This window comes from Pseudorasbora parva, chromosome 21 (assembly GCF_024679245.1).
Source record: "Pseudorasbora parva isolate DD20220531a chromosome 21, ASM2467924v1, whole genome shotgun sequence".
Taxonomy (NCBI): Eukaryota; Metazoa; Chordata; class Actinopteri; order Cypriniformes; family Gobionidae; genus Pseudorasbora; species Pseudorasbora parva.
In genome coordinates, this window is record NC_090192.1 from 39,955,572 (window position 1) to 39,972,157 (window position 16,586).

Consider the following 16,586-nt stretch of genomic DNA (forward strand, 5'->3'; position numbering starts at 1 on the left):
TAATTTAAGTGCATTGTAATAAAAATTAACATTTCATTGCTGTAAATTTAATTATTGAGTTTATATATTAGTTTAACCTATTTAAAATACTGCAGTACAACTGTATAATTTTTTGCAAGGGGTATGTTTATTGTTTTCAATAATTTACAGATTTAATGTGTAGCAAGACCGCTCTAACAACCTAACGTTAAATAGAGACATGCACTCCCGCAGGACCCAGCACAACCGAGTGCGTCGCGGGATAATATTTGATGGGTGAATGCGGATGCGGGAGGCAAGATATTATTGTGTGCGTGTCGCGGGAAAATACAATTATTTTGTGGGACTCCCGCAAAGTGGAAATATCGAACAAAATAAATAACTAGAAACAAATAAACCTTTATTTATAATAAAATAAAATCGATTTACAGCCGCATGGACGGAAGGTAACTCTCGCGTGGTTCATAGGAACAGCCAAGCCTACCACACAGTGGCAAAATATGTGCACCGCATAACTCAGGTGAACCGCTTAGTGCTACAGATATTAGTAAGTTCTTGTAAGATAGTCAGATCCATGCGACCATCTGGGACGTGTGATCATTTTGCCTGAAGCCTTGTTGTAAAAATCTACTCCTGAATCCTGATAATACAACCAAGCGTTTAGCTGATAACAGTACAGACTAATGTAAACCGGTAGTTCGTTACCGGCGTGTTCTACGTTGCCATAGCGATCATGGGAAAGATCAGAGTTCGGGAAAGTTGTGGATACTGTGAACCTTTAAAACATTTACACAAAGAATCCTGCAGTCACTTTACATTCCCCTCAACTTAGATTGCACATTGCATATGATTAGTGATATAAATTATACTGTATTAATTTAATAAAATACTTTGTCTTGTGTTTTAGGCTTATGGTTGTGTTCTTTATTCTTTTAAATTATAAAAAACAAAAACACACAAAGAAGAAATATCGCAATATATTGCCTCTCTTACAATATCGCAATATATTGCAATATATCGTATCGTAACCCCTGTATCGTGATACGTATTGTATCGCCAGAGTCTTGGCAATACACAGCCCTAATGACGGGCGGCAAAAATCGCAAGAAAAGCTTGTGTACTGAAAATAGCTGAAAATCATCCAATATCCATTTTATGTTTTAGAATAAATATATCAAAATATCCATAAAAGTATTCTCAGATACATTTTTTAGAATAAAGTTGCATCAAAATTGTATGGATTTGAAATATAGAGATGGGTTCTGTTTTAATGTACCTAAAGTAAAAAGAGTTTAAAAGGTTTGTGGCTCTTCATTTCTTTTTAATTACCCACTTGTAAACTTACGGTATGTTCACTGTTCTTGTTTATAAATACCTATAGTATTTGTATTAAATCTATCTTCATTTGAGTTCGAGAATCAAAAATCGAATCGAAATCAAATTGAGAATCGAAATCGATTTGAGAGCTTGTGAATCGAAATCGAATCGAATTGGAACATCTGAATCGATACCCAGCCCTAACACACACACACACGAGCACACAACCGCTAAAAATAAAGATCACACACACGCGAATGCTTGCCTTGCATTAGGATCAAACTTGAGCAGTCACTTAAGCACGTACGTTAGCCATTATATACATATTCAAATTATAGTTCATATACAGCGCAGGATCAATACTACAAACCCTAATAGCTTACATTATAAAAAGATTTCCTCAAATAATAGTTAGTCCACAGTAAACTTAAGTCAGCACGGTAAGCTATTGTTGTCTGTTACCACGGCAACTACTCATGTCTAGGAATTAAACATAGACTGTAAAAAAATAATGAATGCATGTCTCGTGTATGAAAAGTAAATGCACATGACAAGCAGCAAAACCGCAAGAAAAGCTTGTCGTGTACTGAAAAATGCCAATATCATTTTTATGTTTTAGAATAAATATATCCGAACATCCATAAAATTCTTCTCAGATAATTTTTTTTTTAGAATAAAGTTGCATCAAAATTAGGGGTGTGCGCGAATATTTGAATAGTCGAATATTCGATCTGTAATTACCATTCGAAAACTAAAAATACTATTCGAATTTTATTGCGTTGATTTGCTGGCTGTAAATGCAGTGAATCAATGAGAAATCCCTCTAAATCTCGCAGTTATAACTAAATCCACTGGGTGGCGCTGTGGAGCAGGTTAATAAGTTGAGTGCATTTGATGACAACGTCGTCGTCGATGTTTGGAATTACTTAGATGAAAATTGAAAATGATGTTACAAAATGGAGTTACTTTTGATGAAATCAATTACTGAAACTGAGTTATCAAAATATCACTACCACAAACGAAAAATCACATAAAAATCCAAACACCAGTGGAATGAGCGATCACTGCGTTCAGGAGTGCAGGTAAGCCCATCTGTACCCCGAGTGAGAGCGAAATTACTTATGATAGCAAAATGATCTCGAGACAAATGCTTCCTTTAAAGTTCTTTGAGGGTTTGTGAACAGAAAACACAAAGTGCCTCACTCAAACTTCACTTAACCGTTATTTTTGTCTCATCAACGCCTATCAGTGGCGCATTTTCTCACCCGGGGCCGATTAAACACACTCTTTAATGTTTTAAAAACCTTAAGATATAACGTAAGCGTGTGTGTACATTGCTTAATCAAGCTTGTTCAGAAATGGTGACGACATTTTGAGAAAAAAAAAATAAAAATCTCTCATTTTCTCAAAATACCTCATTTAAATAAATGAATATTCGAATATTCAATTGTTATGAGCCCAAATATTCGAATACAATATTTTGGGAAAATACCCATCCCTAATCAAAATTGTATTTAACAATTGTATGGATTTGAAATATAGAAATGCGTTCTGTTTTAATGTACCCAGGTGTACCTAAAATAAAAAGTTTAATATGCAGGTTTGTGGCTCTTCATCTCTTTTTAATTACCCACTTATGTTACCTGTTCTTTTTTACCTACAGTATTTGCATTAAATCTATATTCATTTGAGTTGAATCGAGAATCCAAAATCGAATCGATTTGAGGGCTTGTGAATTGAAATCGAATGGGAACATCTGAATCGACACCCCGCCCTACTCGCGGTGCAATTAGAGAATGAGATGTCCTACAAGATGGCGGATCTCTATCAGTTTCCGGGTCATAGGATGGAGGACGGAGGAGCGAGGAAACGAGGAGGAATATTGAGAAGCACCCACAGTCACATGCAAAAACAGGAGGCCTGTGCAATCTAAAGTGCCCTGTTCCATGAATCCCAGTTCATTCAGAGACAAAGCAGAAGTGATTCGTTCAAAAAACACTGATTCATTCAGTAACGAAACTGAAAGTGTGTTGCTTTGAGTCACGCAATGGCTCTACAGTTTGGAACCATTTTTGTAGGCAAAATAAAGGAAAAACAGACAATATTGTGTCTAAAATGCAAGTCACCTAACACCCTATTAACTTTTTTTAATTGTTGTATAAAGTTAATAAGCACATTTGCAGACGTGCTGATATTCGAAAAAAAAACAAAAAACTTTTGCTTGCTTAAAAATATTAAAGGTACAATTAGTGTTGTCAAAAATATCGATATTTCAATATGTATCGATACTGGAATATCTGAAACGATTCGATTCTCAGTTTTTACAGTATCGATACCAGCTGCGCTCTCCTCTCCGACCGAAAGCGAGTTGACACACACCGGCATATTCTCACTCAGCCCGGTTAACCTCTGAGCACGGCGAGCGCGCGTTCTGCTGGACTTTTTCCTCATGACAGTGTGTTAGTGTTAGTGTGTGATCGGTCTGAATTTCGCGCGGGATTGCACATAAATGAATTCTACTAATGCCCGCAGATTTCGTGCTCACATCTGAAGCGCACACACACATAGCCTACCGTAATAAAGCCGCCTCTGACATGATACAAGTGCAAACATTTGCTTCTTTTTCCAGCTTATTATTGGTCAAATACACTCAAAGAACTATCAGTGCACATCTGGAAGAGTATTAACGTAAACACAGTCGCAAACAGTTGAGGAAGAACGAGTAACAGGAACAGTGTTTAGGATCCACGCGTCCGCTAGTCTTAAAGGGACCGCAGTCATTTGTTATTCAAACTACAAAAAGACAAACGATCAACTGCTCTTGACTGATCGACTCGTGTAACTTTAATAGTTTCATCTGTACGCGATTGAATTTTTTAAAAAGAACATTATCCAATGTTGTTTTAAATGTAATTACTATGCATTTTTTTAAAATCAGTTTCTTATCTGAATGTTAGACCTACCTGAAAAAATAAAGCAGTCTATTTAATTTGTATCTTATATTCTATTGCATTTATTTGTGCTATTGTTTGTAATCTGTTTATTTGTTCTTATTTAATTACTGTTTACTCGTCTTTTTAAATTCAATTTACCATTCGAAATCCAGCTTTCTTGTGCTGTGTGTAAGCTATTTACCCCATTGTAAAAAATACATTGAGATAGCAAAAATTTGTGAGATAATTTTAATAGTAATTGATCAATAATTGTTCAAATCAAAACGATGCCCAACCCTAAGGAACATGCTGGCCACATGATTTTTTTAGTAAAAAATAACAAGTTCTGTTGTCATATTAAGTATCTTATCTTTTTTTTTTTTTTTTTTTTTTACTGTGGTATCGATTTAGTATCGATATTTTAGTCTGGTATCGTATCGAAGTCATAATTTTGGTATCGTGACAACACTAGGTACAATATGTAATTTTCACCGCTAGAGGGCGCTAAAGGCGTAGCTTGATGACGACTTGATCTCCTGGAATCATGGGAGATGTCGTCTTCACCTCTACAGCCGGAGAAGAGAATCCGACGGGACTCGGGCAGAAATCATATTCATGGATAAACAAATGTATTAGAAAGACATGTGCCAATTTTCGGTAATGCGATATATCACGATAATGAATATGCACGATATTGTTATCGTGGGCACTTCAAAATACCGTAAATAATAATTTATTAACAATTATTACATTTTTTATAATGCACTCAAGAATACTTTGCCCATCAACCGTATAAAATGCTCAACACCGCTGTATTCTGCGTCAAAGGGACACGCGCTCCGATGTAAACAAGCCCTACGTGCGTTTGCACATGACTGAATGGGTGAAGGAGGCGCGCTCAGATGTAAATGAGGAGCACATGAACCGGTGAAGGAGACGCGCTGCTGAATGAAGTGCCGCTCAGTGACAGCAGAGGGCGCTGATGAACTACAGAATGCAGAGGTTACCCCGGAAACCAGCAAACAAAAGCAACCGCGTGTAGTTTTTAAAACAGCCATTCGATTTTGTAATCTCAATGTTGTTCATCACAGCACCAAATACTTCATACTTAAAGACTTAATAGGCTATTTATTTTCAAACTTAAACATTTTATGTTTTAATCTGGACTACAACATGCCCTAATGATTAAAATATTTGTTTTATTTTATGTTATTGTTCAGTAAAACTTTGAGACATACGACTTCATTAGTTAACATGTGAATTCATTATTACCAAACTGACAAAGAAAAATACTTATAAAGAATTAATTATTCTAATTAATGCTAATTTCTTAGTTACTGTTTAATACCATTAAAATCAAAATAACTTTTTTAATGGACCTAAGATAAAACTAACTAATGATCAGTATTTCTTAACTAACATTAACGAAAATATTATACTTTCTGTAACAAATGTAGCTATTGCTCAATCTTAGTTAATGCATTAAATAATGAGACTGTATTGTAATTTGTTACCTGTTGTTCTTTATAACCTAATTCTTTTGCACTTTAATTTACTTTACTTTTACAGCTCTGGCAAAAATTCAGAGACCACTTAACATTGGTTTCTCATTAGCCCCTTTCACACTGCACATCGGACCCGGAATATTCCCGGAGCATTGCCGGGTCGCCTTCTGTGTGAAAGCAACCACGTCCCGGGATTGATTACCGAATCCGACCCGGGTCGGGGACCTAGTAATATTGCGGTATCCGACCCGGGACGAGCGCTGTGTGAACAAAAGCCGAAACTAATGCCGCAACGGATGTGACGTAGTGATGACGTAGTTATCGTGCGACTCCTAGAGCTTGTTTTTTTTTCAATAATACAACCCTGCAGTGCCAGAAGAGCTAGTCGGTGTTTTAAACGCAGAGTTTTCGCACACGAATTAAACTACAATTAAACACGCAGAAATGTGCGCAAACTGGACACAAGTTGAGACCACGGAGCTCCTTACTCTCCGCGCTGAAGATGAGATCGTTCGCCAGCTCAGTGGAACGGTACGTGATGCGGTCGTTTATGAGCAAATAAAAATAAAAATGCATCAGCGTGGTTTCCCGAGAGAGAAAGCGCAAATTATAAGTAAGCTGAAGGCTTTGAAAAAAAAAGTTTCACCAAGTGCTGGGCGATATGGAGCAAAAAATATATCTCGATATATTTTGCTATATCTCGATATACGATATATATCTCGATATCTTTACAGGAAAAATAACCCCCTAAAAACTACAGCAAAAACAAATATGCCAAATACCACAAATTCTTTTTTTTATTATTGAAGTGCAAAGAGGTAGTCAGTTCATGTAGGAACAAATTGCTTTTGCAACATTAAAAAAAAACTCCCTGATTACATAAATAATAATAATTTAACTGTAAAAGAAAATAAATAATATTTCCTTCTTTTCATTTATTTCATGCTTTCAAAAGATGAATCAAAGACTCCCTTTTTTACACTTAAAGTAAACAGTAAGCATTTTGCAGAAAGATGGGGGCATGACTGAGATATAAATAAACTGATTTTGTATCAAAGTTCAAACAGTGATGTTTGTCATGAGTTTGACAAAATTCAAACTCATCATGCAGGCTACACATGAGCTGAATTTCACTTCTTTTCCAGTTACAGAAAGAAATATGAATGTCAGAAGGTAGGCTATATTATAATATGATACAGTACAACTGACAGAAGAGCACCGTGTCTCAGGACACCCGGGATGTCGCGTTTTTCCCTCTTGGTTAAAACATGAATAGACCTATTCATCATAATCCCGTGATAAAGCTGACAAAATAATAATAGTAATGATATTGCAATACTTTATAAATGTTTTCAAATGATTTGCGATCATTTTGACATTTTAACCGAAAACCATGCGATCAGTTAGACACAAATCATAAACTGGCATGATTGCGACCGCGTCTCGCACCAATAGTGTCAATCACCTGACTGTGGGTGAAACTTGCGCTTTGAACTATGATGAACATTAATATTTCTTTATGAATTTTAGCAAGCAGTTGTGTTAGAAGGAAAACATGGTCTCTAAACTGAGTCCTGAACAATGCGCGCGCTTGTCAACATGATAACTAATCCTCACCTGGTTGCGGACGCCGCCGTGTTCAATGAGACGACACGCGAGGGGAGGGGGAACAAAAGCAAGAGGCGGGAGGCGCGCGAGCGGGGCGAGCACAGCACAGAGAAGGCAAACAAGCAAAGTGGCGGAATCTGAATTAAATATAAACAATATATCGAAATATACGATATGTCCAAATCCATATCGAGCTGAAAAAATATCTCGATATATTTTAAATATCGAGATATCGCCCACCCCTAGTGCTGGGTCACAACAAAAATTGTTTTCTGTATACTTGAAATTGTTACATTTTATGTAAACAGGCACAACACACTTTATATTCTATCCAAAATAAAGTATTTTTTATTGAGAATTGTTGACATGTTTTATTTTGGTGTAAACAAGTTAGAAAAGCGTTTTCATAGCCTGAATGCCATCCTTTACGATTGTAGTAAGCTGTAGCATCTTCCCGGGGAGCAATAATAGGGATGTGACTACCGTCTATTGCACCAGCACATAATGGATATCCACGTTGAGCGAATCCATTTATTGTGTTCTGACGAGCTTCTCCTCTGGGCAAGGTGATGAAACGTTTGAAAAGTTCTCTTCAATGTCGCGGTCACTTCATGAACCAGAGTACAAACAGTCGACAGCCCCACACCAAAAAGACAACCGATTGTGCGGTATTCGCCAGGGGTAGCATACCACCACAAAACAATAGTCAATCTACGGCGTGGTTCAAGTGGCTTCTCCAGTTTGTAGACTTTCGTCTCAGACTTCGCTCAACAAGTTGCAGAACAAACTCGAACGTGGTGCGTGACATGCGAATGTGCTGACGCCACTGATCGGCGGTGAAGTTTTCGAGGACATTAAAGGGGGGGTGAAATGCTGTTTCATGCATACTGAGCTTTTTCCACTGTTAAAGACTTGGATTCCCATCCTAAACATAGACAAAGTTTCAAAAACTAATGTTGGACGTTTGATGGAGTATTTCTGTGTCAAAAATACTCCTTCCGGTTTCTCACAAGTTTCGGCGAGTTTTTTTCGAGTATGGGTCTATTTGACGTTAATAAGAGCGGAAGGTCCTTGTACGGGCCGTACGGGCTCTTCTCCCGGTAGGGTGCGCGCGCGCGCGTGACTAGAGCACGCTGTAAACAGTCTCTCAGCTGCAGATCCAGTCGTCGGTGAACGGCGCCGCGCTCCACTTTATTCCTATGGGTGACGTCGAACGACTTCAACGCCTCAGCACAGCATTCCGGGAAGGTAGCGCTGCATTTGAACCGATTTGAACGCAGAAATGACGGGAAGCTTGACAACATCGTTTCAGTTGTGTCTCAAAATGGATTTACACGCCACTGCTGTCACAGGACTTTACCAAATCATACCAAAGAAGTGTGTTTCTGACGGAGCGGTCCCAGCGATAAAGCTTCGACGGTGAGTTAACTTAAACTGCTTCAAATGTCTCTGCTATTGGCTACCGTCGCATGAGTAAACATCAGTAAACGACACTATCGCGTGCTTCGTCATTCAAATGCGCTAACGGTTACTCCATTGTTGTTCTCTGCTACTTCTAAGGTTTAGTCGCATACAATAGTCCATAAACCGAATCATGTCCTCATACACTGCGAGTAAAGACACAGAAATGTGGAGAGGCCATTAAATACAGTAACTTACATACCACAGAGACGGACGTCCTGATGTTGCTGTTTCTCCTGTTCAATTTATTTCTCCCTCAGATTTGATTGTGGATCATTATCTGTATTAGCTGAGATAGATGGGCTTCTCCACGCTTGAGGACGTCACCTCTTTGCCCGCTTGTCATTCTTTAGCTCCGCCCACACGATACGCCTCCAGGCGCTCGGTTTTTTCCGGAAAGACTCGGTACAGCCCATATTTCTTTTATAAATATGATAAAACTAAAGACTTTTCGGAGATATGAAGGATGCAATACTACTCTATAGGTACTCAAGATTGACATAAGATTGACTGAAACTGAGTGTTTCACCCCCCCTTTAACACAGCCAAAACACAGCACCTTGAGGTCTTCGTAGCATCCACATTCTTCTATCAGAAACACCCAGTTGCATGAGCCGTGTACACAGAGTGGTAGCTTTTAGCATCCGATGGCGCCTCTGTGCTCTAAGTCTCGCTGCTTCACTTTGTTTCCTACTCTCAGCAAGCTTTTCTTCCAGCGTACGCGTTATCTCATTAACTCTTCGGAAAGAAGTCAATATAGAAAAACAAAGTAATTTGGGCATTTAGCATAAACAACAATGCCGCTAGTTGCTGGTCAACAGCCATGTTTACAAAGCAATGAGAACAATTCTGTTTTGCCTTTCCTTATTCTTTGGCGCCAATCTTTTTCGACTCGTACATTATACGTCACATCCGGACGTCACGTGTCAACTCGACCCGGGACCGTTACGGGTTGTGTGTGAAAGCGCACATATAACGGTATTTCGCTGGCAGTGTGAATGGACCAAATCTAGCGACCCGGGAACAAATGCCGGGTCGCATTATCCGTGTATTTGCCGGAATCGCAGTGTGAAAGGGGCTATTGATTTCTCAATGTTAAGTGGTCTTTTAATTTTTTCTAGAGCTGTTTATATTTTGGGTGCATTGTATTATTGTATTTAAACATTCAGAGTTATTTTTTTTATTACAAAAAGAGTTCTTAATGCTATGACAACACTTTTTTTGCAACTTATTTCAATACCGTGATAACACCGTATACCGTGATAAAAGCTTCAGCAATAATCGCAACATGAAAAATTGATATTGGCACATGCCTATTAGATTTATTAACGTTACTGTAGTATGAAGCAGAACAGGCGGCGAGATATTCATTTTCATATCAATATTAGAACATGGTATTTACGATAAACCAAGAACACCAGATTTAAACAATAGGTCTGTGTTAAGTTGTATAACAATGATTAGTTTGTTTTCTGTCCATGAATGATCCAAGCAGTTGCTCATCGGTCTAATAAAACACATAGGGCCAGATTTACTAACAGCTTGCACCAGTGCAAACCCTCTTAGGGTGTTAAAAACTACTGTCAGGATTTACTGAAGACACGCAATGGTTGCCTTTTTAGCTAGCGCTGAAAAGGCGTGGACAGGGTTATTTTTGTGGCTGACTTTCATGCATATGCATTTGTAGGACTTTCCCTCTCAGCTAAAAAAAAATTATGTAAGAATGAGTATTGAAATGAATCAATTTAAGGTTTACTGATTTACTAAGGTTTGCGCTTAAAGATATACTGGTGTTTGATTATTTATTACACAAAAAAAGCATGTCTTAAACCAATCAGATTGCGTTGGTCATTATGGGAACACACCGGCTGGGCTGCGTTGTGTTCTTTAATATGCGCGTCGCCAGTAGATGCGCACTTTCCACTCCCATTCGCTTTTTTTGGAAATGCGATTTATTTAAATTTGCCCTGTTTAGTAAATCTGGCCCATAATATATTAAAGCGTCTTTGGTGTTTCTGTGGTTTCAAAACAAAACCGGAAATTGAGGGAAACACAGGTATGATATCATTGATAGGCGAAGCACGGTCCGTGACCTGATTAAAATCACTTGTTTCTCTGAATTTAAACATTCTTGGAAACATTTGAGACACTGTAAAGTACACAAGTCAACAAAATATACCGCGCTGGAAAAAAATTAAGAGACCACTTAATATTGATTTTTCAATGTTAAGTGGTCTCTACATTTTTTACAGAAATGTATAACACTGTTCTAGTGATTTAGATATTTAAATACAAAAATCTTACATATTGTACTTTTTTTGCACCATATCTTGGTGTTTCGAAGCATTTTTATTCATTTTAGTGGCTTTTTTTCCCCAAATCCCCATTGATGGAGGGAGGCAGGGCTCTTTTTCGAGACCCCTGCTGCTGCAAGGTCCGTTTAAAGTGAAACGTGATAAAGCCTGCTACTGGTCTTCCCCAACAAAACCAGATCAGTGTCATCCGAATTAGCATATCAACCACCAGTAGCAACTCAAATGAGATAAATGATGGACAATACATTGATCAGAGGACAATACACCAGGTAAAAATTCAGCGTCAAGCAAATCATCATATGTTATCCAAATGGCTATATAATTATCTGCAAAATAAAGTCTTCTGCAGACATGCACGAGATTCAGGAGATGTGATTCTACTGCATCATGTTTTATCCCTCATTGCTGTTTTTGTTTGTTTACAAAGTAACTACTCTACACTAAATATTTGCACAATATGATTATTTCTAGTGCTTTCTCTTACATTGCAATGGTCTATGATCGTAAGAATTTCTTTTTACGGCAATTTTAACAGCGTCCCATAACCTTGCTCAAGGCCCCAGAGCCCCTCGGGCCGCCCTGTCTGTACACACATCTCAACCTAGAACTACACACACCTCCAGCCGCATGATAAGAAAGATTAACAGCCTTCGAGGTGTGAATATTTCAACACTGCATTCAAACACCCGATGTGTGTGCATCCCACTGATCAAACGAGTCTCTGTGTTGGGCGGCAGGTTTATAAGGTGTGTTCTGCTTATATAGGCAATAGGTTGACGGAAGAATAAAACTGTTACGGTTATGTTACAACGTGTGTTTTAGAAGAATTTAAAGTACTTCTGCATGGGTTGGACCTACTTTGATATCAGATTTAAGAGGAAATTGGCTCCAAACCTGTCATTTTGACCCCACTCAATAAATATTCATCATGACGTTTAATATTTTAGTTATCACTATTTTTATTTGTCTTTCTTCAGAAGAAAAAAATTACATTTCTGGAATTTGGAATTAGATCTTTGATCATAAAACTAAGCTATAAAACTGATATTTAAAAATCATCTTACTTAGATATATTATTGGCAGATATTGATATTTATATGCATTTTATGTATTTAAAGTCTTCTATAGTGTTATAAAGATCTCATTGATTTACAGTAATCAGAATGTCATCTCTTTTTTCCACATAAATATTAGCATCTGCGTCAAATGGTATATTTTTGCTTATTTTGGATTTCTGAATAAAATTAAGGTGTTTCTCCTCCATATTCTCACTATATGAGCCATAAAATATTGATGTATCAACTTATGATACTTAACAAAAAACACATACAAACTTAAAGCTAAATATTTTGTCTTAGGGTTCAATAAACCTTTTTTTTCAGTATCAAGTCATATCAGGGTAAAACCCTACTCTTATAAAAAAAAAAAAAAAACAATAAATTTTTTTATGATAATGCAAGAGGTTCACAAACTTTCTCCAACTCAGGGATCATTGTGATCAATACTCAATGAAAACCTTTAAGGTAAAGTAACATAACTTTTACAGTCATTTGCCATTTTTAAAACACACTTACAAAAATAGAGGTGATTTGAGGATGATTGGGACACTTTGCCATTGAGATGACTTGGAGAAAGTGTACCAATCAACCAGAATTCTCTCAAGTTGAAGAAATAGGCCTTGTTTCTTGCATAACTAGAAAACACATTTACTATAGGAATTTCTATGACTTTTTAGGACACTCTTTTCAAATCGCTTTTGTAGAGCCATGAAAACACATGCTTTATTTAATATGGTTCTTTTTATCTGGTTATAGGACTTGAACATGCATAGGTTAACTGTTAAGGGTTCACTATAGCGTGACTGCATGTCTCCTGTGGTTTAATTCTGCATTAAAGCCAGTGGTTATCCAGTCACGCATGCGCATGTCGTCCTACTTTACTCCTTTACTGTAGTAATGAAGCTCAGCTCTTACACATCTCATGTCGGAACATGTACTGATTTACTCACAGTCCGTCCATCGCACACTACACACTAGTCTAGAGTACACACGGTTTGACCCTTCGTTATCGCGCTCTGCCTAAAGAAAAAAATGGCAGCCAAATATTTCAGATAACACGACAACACACACTGAAACAATCCGAAACAAGACACATCTTAATACGCGCACAATTCGACCATTCGACAGAGTTTTTGTTTATGAAACATCTGAAGGGCGCGTTTATCGCGGATTAACGCCGACTAGATATAAAATGTCTCTATAAACACACACGTCACACTGAGAACAGAACAGAACAGAACAGAACAAAACGCGCCAAATACTCAATACAGTGTTGCTCTAACGTAGAAAAAGATTGTAAATGCAAAACTTACTTGTATGTGAGGTGTGATGTGAGGACTGGAGCTCGTGAGTTGGTCTGAATGAGGAAGTGGAGGGCGTCTGTCTGTCACAGTGGGTGTGACCTGATCCTGTTCACAATCCACATCCACACACAAACACAACACAGGCCTATCCCTGATCTGGAGCCTATTATACTCACTGGAAATAATGAGGCATTTTCTCCTTCTGAAGAATATCCCAGAGTGTGTTCCTCGAATAATGATTTTGTTTGGTGTTATTACCAGGACGTTGCTATGAATAATATAAACGTTTGTTTTTTTCCCCAATTTATAGGTTTACTACTTATTTATAGTTTACTATTCTACTAGGCTTTTTTATTTTATTTTATTACTAATAAGTAATCCAACATTTACTACTTTTAGAAAAAACATCCAAATATTGACAATAACACTTCCAATCCAGTAAATTGCAGAAGTATGACATAATATAATGTAATATATTATAACATATAATATTATATGTAATATAACATAACATACACTGATCAGGCATAACATTATGACGACTGGGTCAGAGCATCTCCAAAACTGCAGCTCTTGTAGGGTGTTCCCGGTCTGCAGTGGTCAGTCTCTATCAAAATATCTATCAGCTTCTATCATGGGCGGCCAAGGCTCATTGATGCACGTGGGGAGCGAAGGCTGGCCCGTGTGGTCCGATCAAACAGACGAGCTACTGGAGCTCAGACTGCTTAAGAAGTTAATGCTGGTTCTGAATAGAAAGGCGTCAGAATATACAGAGCAGCTCAGTTTGTTGTGTATGGGGCGGCATAGCCGCTGACCAGTCAGGTTGCCCATGCTGACCCCTGACCCCGCTAAAAGCACCAACAGTGGCACGTGAGCATCAGAACTGGACCACGGAGCAATGGAAGAAGGTGGCCTGGTCTGAGGAATTACGTGTTCTTTTACATCACATGGATGGTCGGTTGTGTGTGCATGGCTTACCTGGGGAACACATGGCCCCAGGATGCACTATGGGAAGAAGGCGAGCCGGCGGAGGCAGTGTGATGCTTTGGCCAATGTTCTGCTGGGAAACCTTGGGTCCTCCATCCATGTGGATGTTACTTTGACACGTTCCACCTACCTAAGCATTGCTGAGATCATGTTCAGCCTTTCATGGAAACGGTATTCTGGTGGCTGTGGCTCTTCCAGCAGGATAATGCTCCTGACACAAAGCACAAATGCTTCAGGAATGGTTTGAGGAGCACAACAACCAGTTTGAGGCGTCGACTCGACCTCCAACTTTCCCCAGATCTCAATCCAATCGAGCATCTGTGGGATGTGCTGAAAAAACAAGTCCGATCCATGGAGGCCCCACCTCGCAACTTACAGGACTTAAAGGATCTGCTGCTAACATCCTGGTACAAGATACCACAGCACACCTTCAGGGGTCTAGAGGAGTCCATGCCTCGACGGGTCAGCAAAAGGGGGACCAACACAATATTAGGAAGGTGCTCATTATGTTACACCTGATCAGTGTAACAACATAACAATATGAAATGTCATGTCTAAAGACTTATGAAGATACTGAAGGACATCCATTACAAATGAATCTTGATATTACAGCTGTATCTATGGTATTTTGCTTAAAACTATGGTTACCTTAGTACACTTATTAATGATATGTAATAGCTGTTTAGCTCATGAAGAACTTTATTACAGCTGTTTTTAATGAGTGCAGAAGCTGGTTTGTGTGGCAGATGTAAAGCAACAGAGAAAAGCCTTTATAATTCACAGGACGGTCTCTGACTAATGCAGATCTTGTGAACATGGCAGTCAATAAACAAACACTTGATTTGCATTAGAAACCACATACGCCTCCCTTCCTCCAGTGTCAGGTCGGTCTAGGCCTTTCACTCAGAAACGTGTTTAGAAATGAAAGGGTTTCTGTTTGCCTCGGAAACAAAAAGTGGAAAAACTGGTCACGTTTGAGTCAGGTGCGTCCTGACAGGTGAATGAGCGTCATCAACCTCCAGATAAGGGAAGGTAACACCATTTCTGAGAAATGTTGAGGCTTGCCCTGAGCCTCACACAATTCTTCCATAATAAAACAATAATAAATATCAGATTCCATCATTCTTTCATGTTTCTTACTATTTATGTTCATATGAAAGACAAAGCTGAAAAACACACACCTAAATACACACACCCCAAGACACACCCACAGGAGTTTCACATTTCACAGTGCTTTGCTTTAATCGGCCTGTAATGGACTCACATGAGCAGCAGAGGGCAGACTCTACTCCTGATCACATGATCCTCACCGCAGTATAGTCATTTACAATCATCCTCTGATATTAATAAATGTAATATCCCTCACAATCAAGTCCTGTAACCAACCAAGATCATATGCACAATTTAAACTGATTTAATGCAAGCTAGGTCAGAATGAGAGATTAATATAATATAATATAATATAATATAATATAATATAATATAATATAATATAATACATATAATATAATAAAATAAATATAACATAATTAATATAATATATTCATATAACATAGCACAACAAATATAATATATATATATAAAATAATATAATGCAAAACAAAATAATATATAATGTAATAAATATAATAAAACAAATATAATATAATATAGCATAACATAAATTAATATAGCATAACATAAATATAATATATAAATATAAAATAATATAATATAATGCAATATAATACAATATTTAATATAATAAATATAATATAATATAGCATAACATAACAAATAAAATATATAAATATAATAGAACATAGCATAACAAATATAATATATAAATATTAAATAATATAACATAATGAATATAATATAATAATATCATAACATAATAAATATAATATATAAATATAAATATAAAATTATAATATAATATAATATAATATAATATAATATAATATAATATAATATAATATAATATAATATAATATAATATAATATAATATAATAATGAATATTAAGATCTGTTGACGTTCCTTGAAAACCTTCCAATGGCGACGCCACAGCTCATGAATATGCATGAGCCGAGAGCAGGATTGGTAAATCCTTTAACTTTCCTCCTCCGAGCGCGAGG

General features: G+C 37.3%; 1 protein-coding gene across 1 annotated transcript in view; it reads right to left on the reverse strand.

Moving 5' to 3' along the window:
* The window catches only part of anxa11b (annexin A11b), a 34,142-nt gene extending 20,500 nt beyond the window's left edge, over nt 1–13,642 (reverse strand). Inside the window, exon 1 of the mRNA XM_067429089.1 lies at nt 13,490–13,642. The gene's annotated coding sequence lies outside the window, so the exon portion shown is untranslated. The remainder of the gene's footprint in view (nt 1–13,489) is intronic.
* Nucleotides 13,643–16,586: the final 2,944 nt, after the last annotated feature.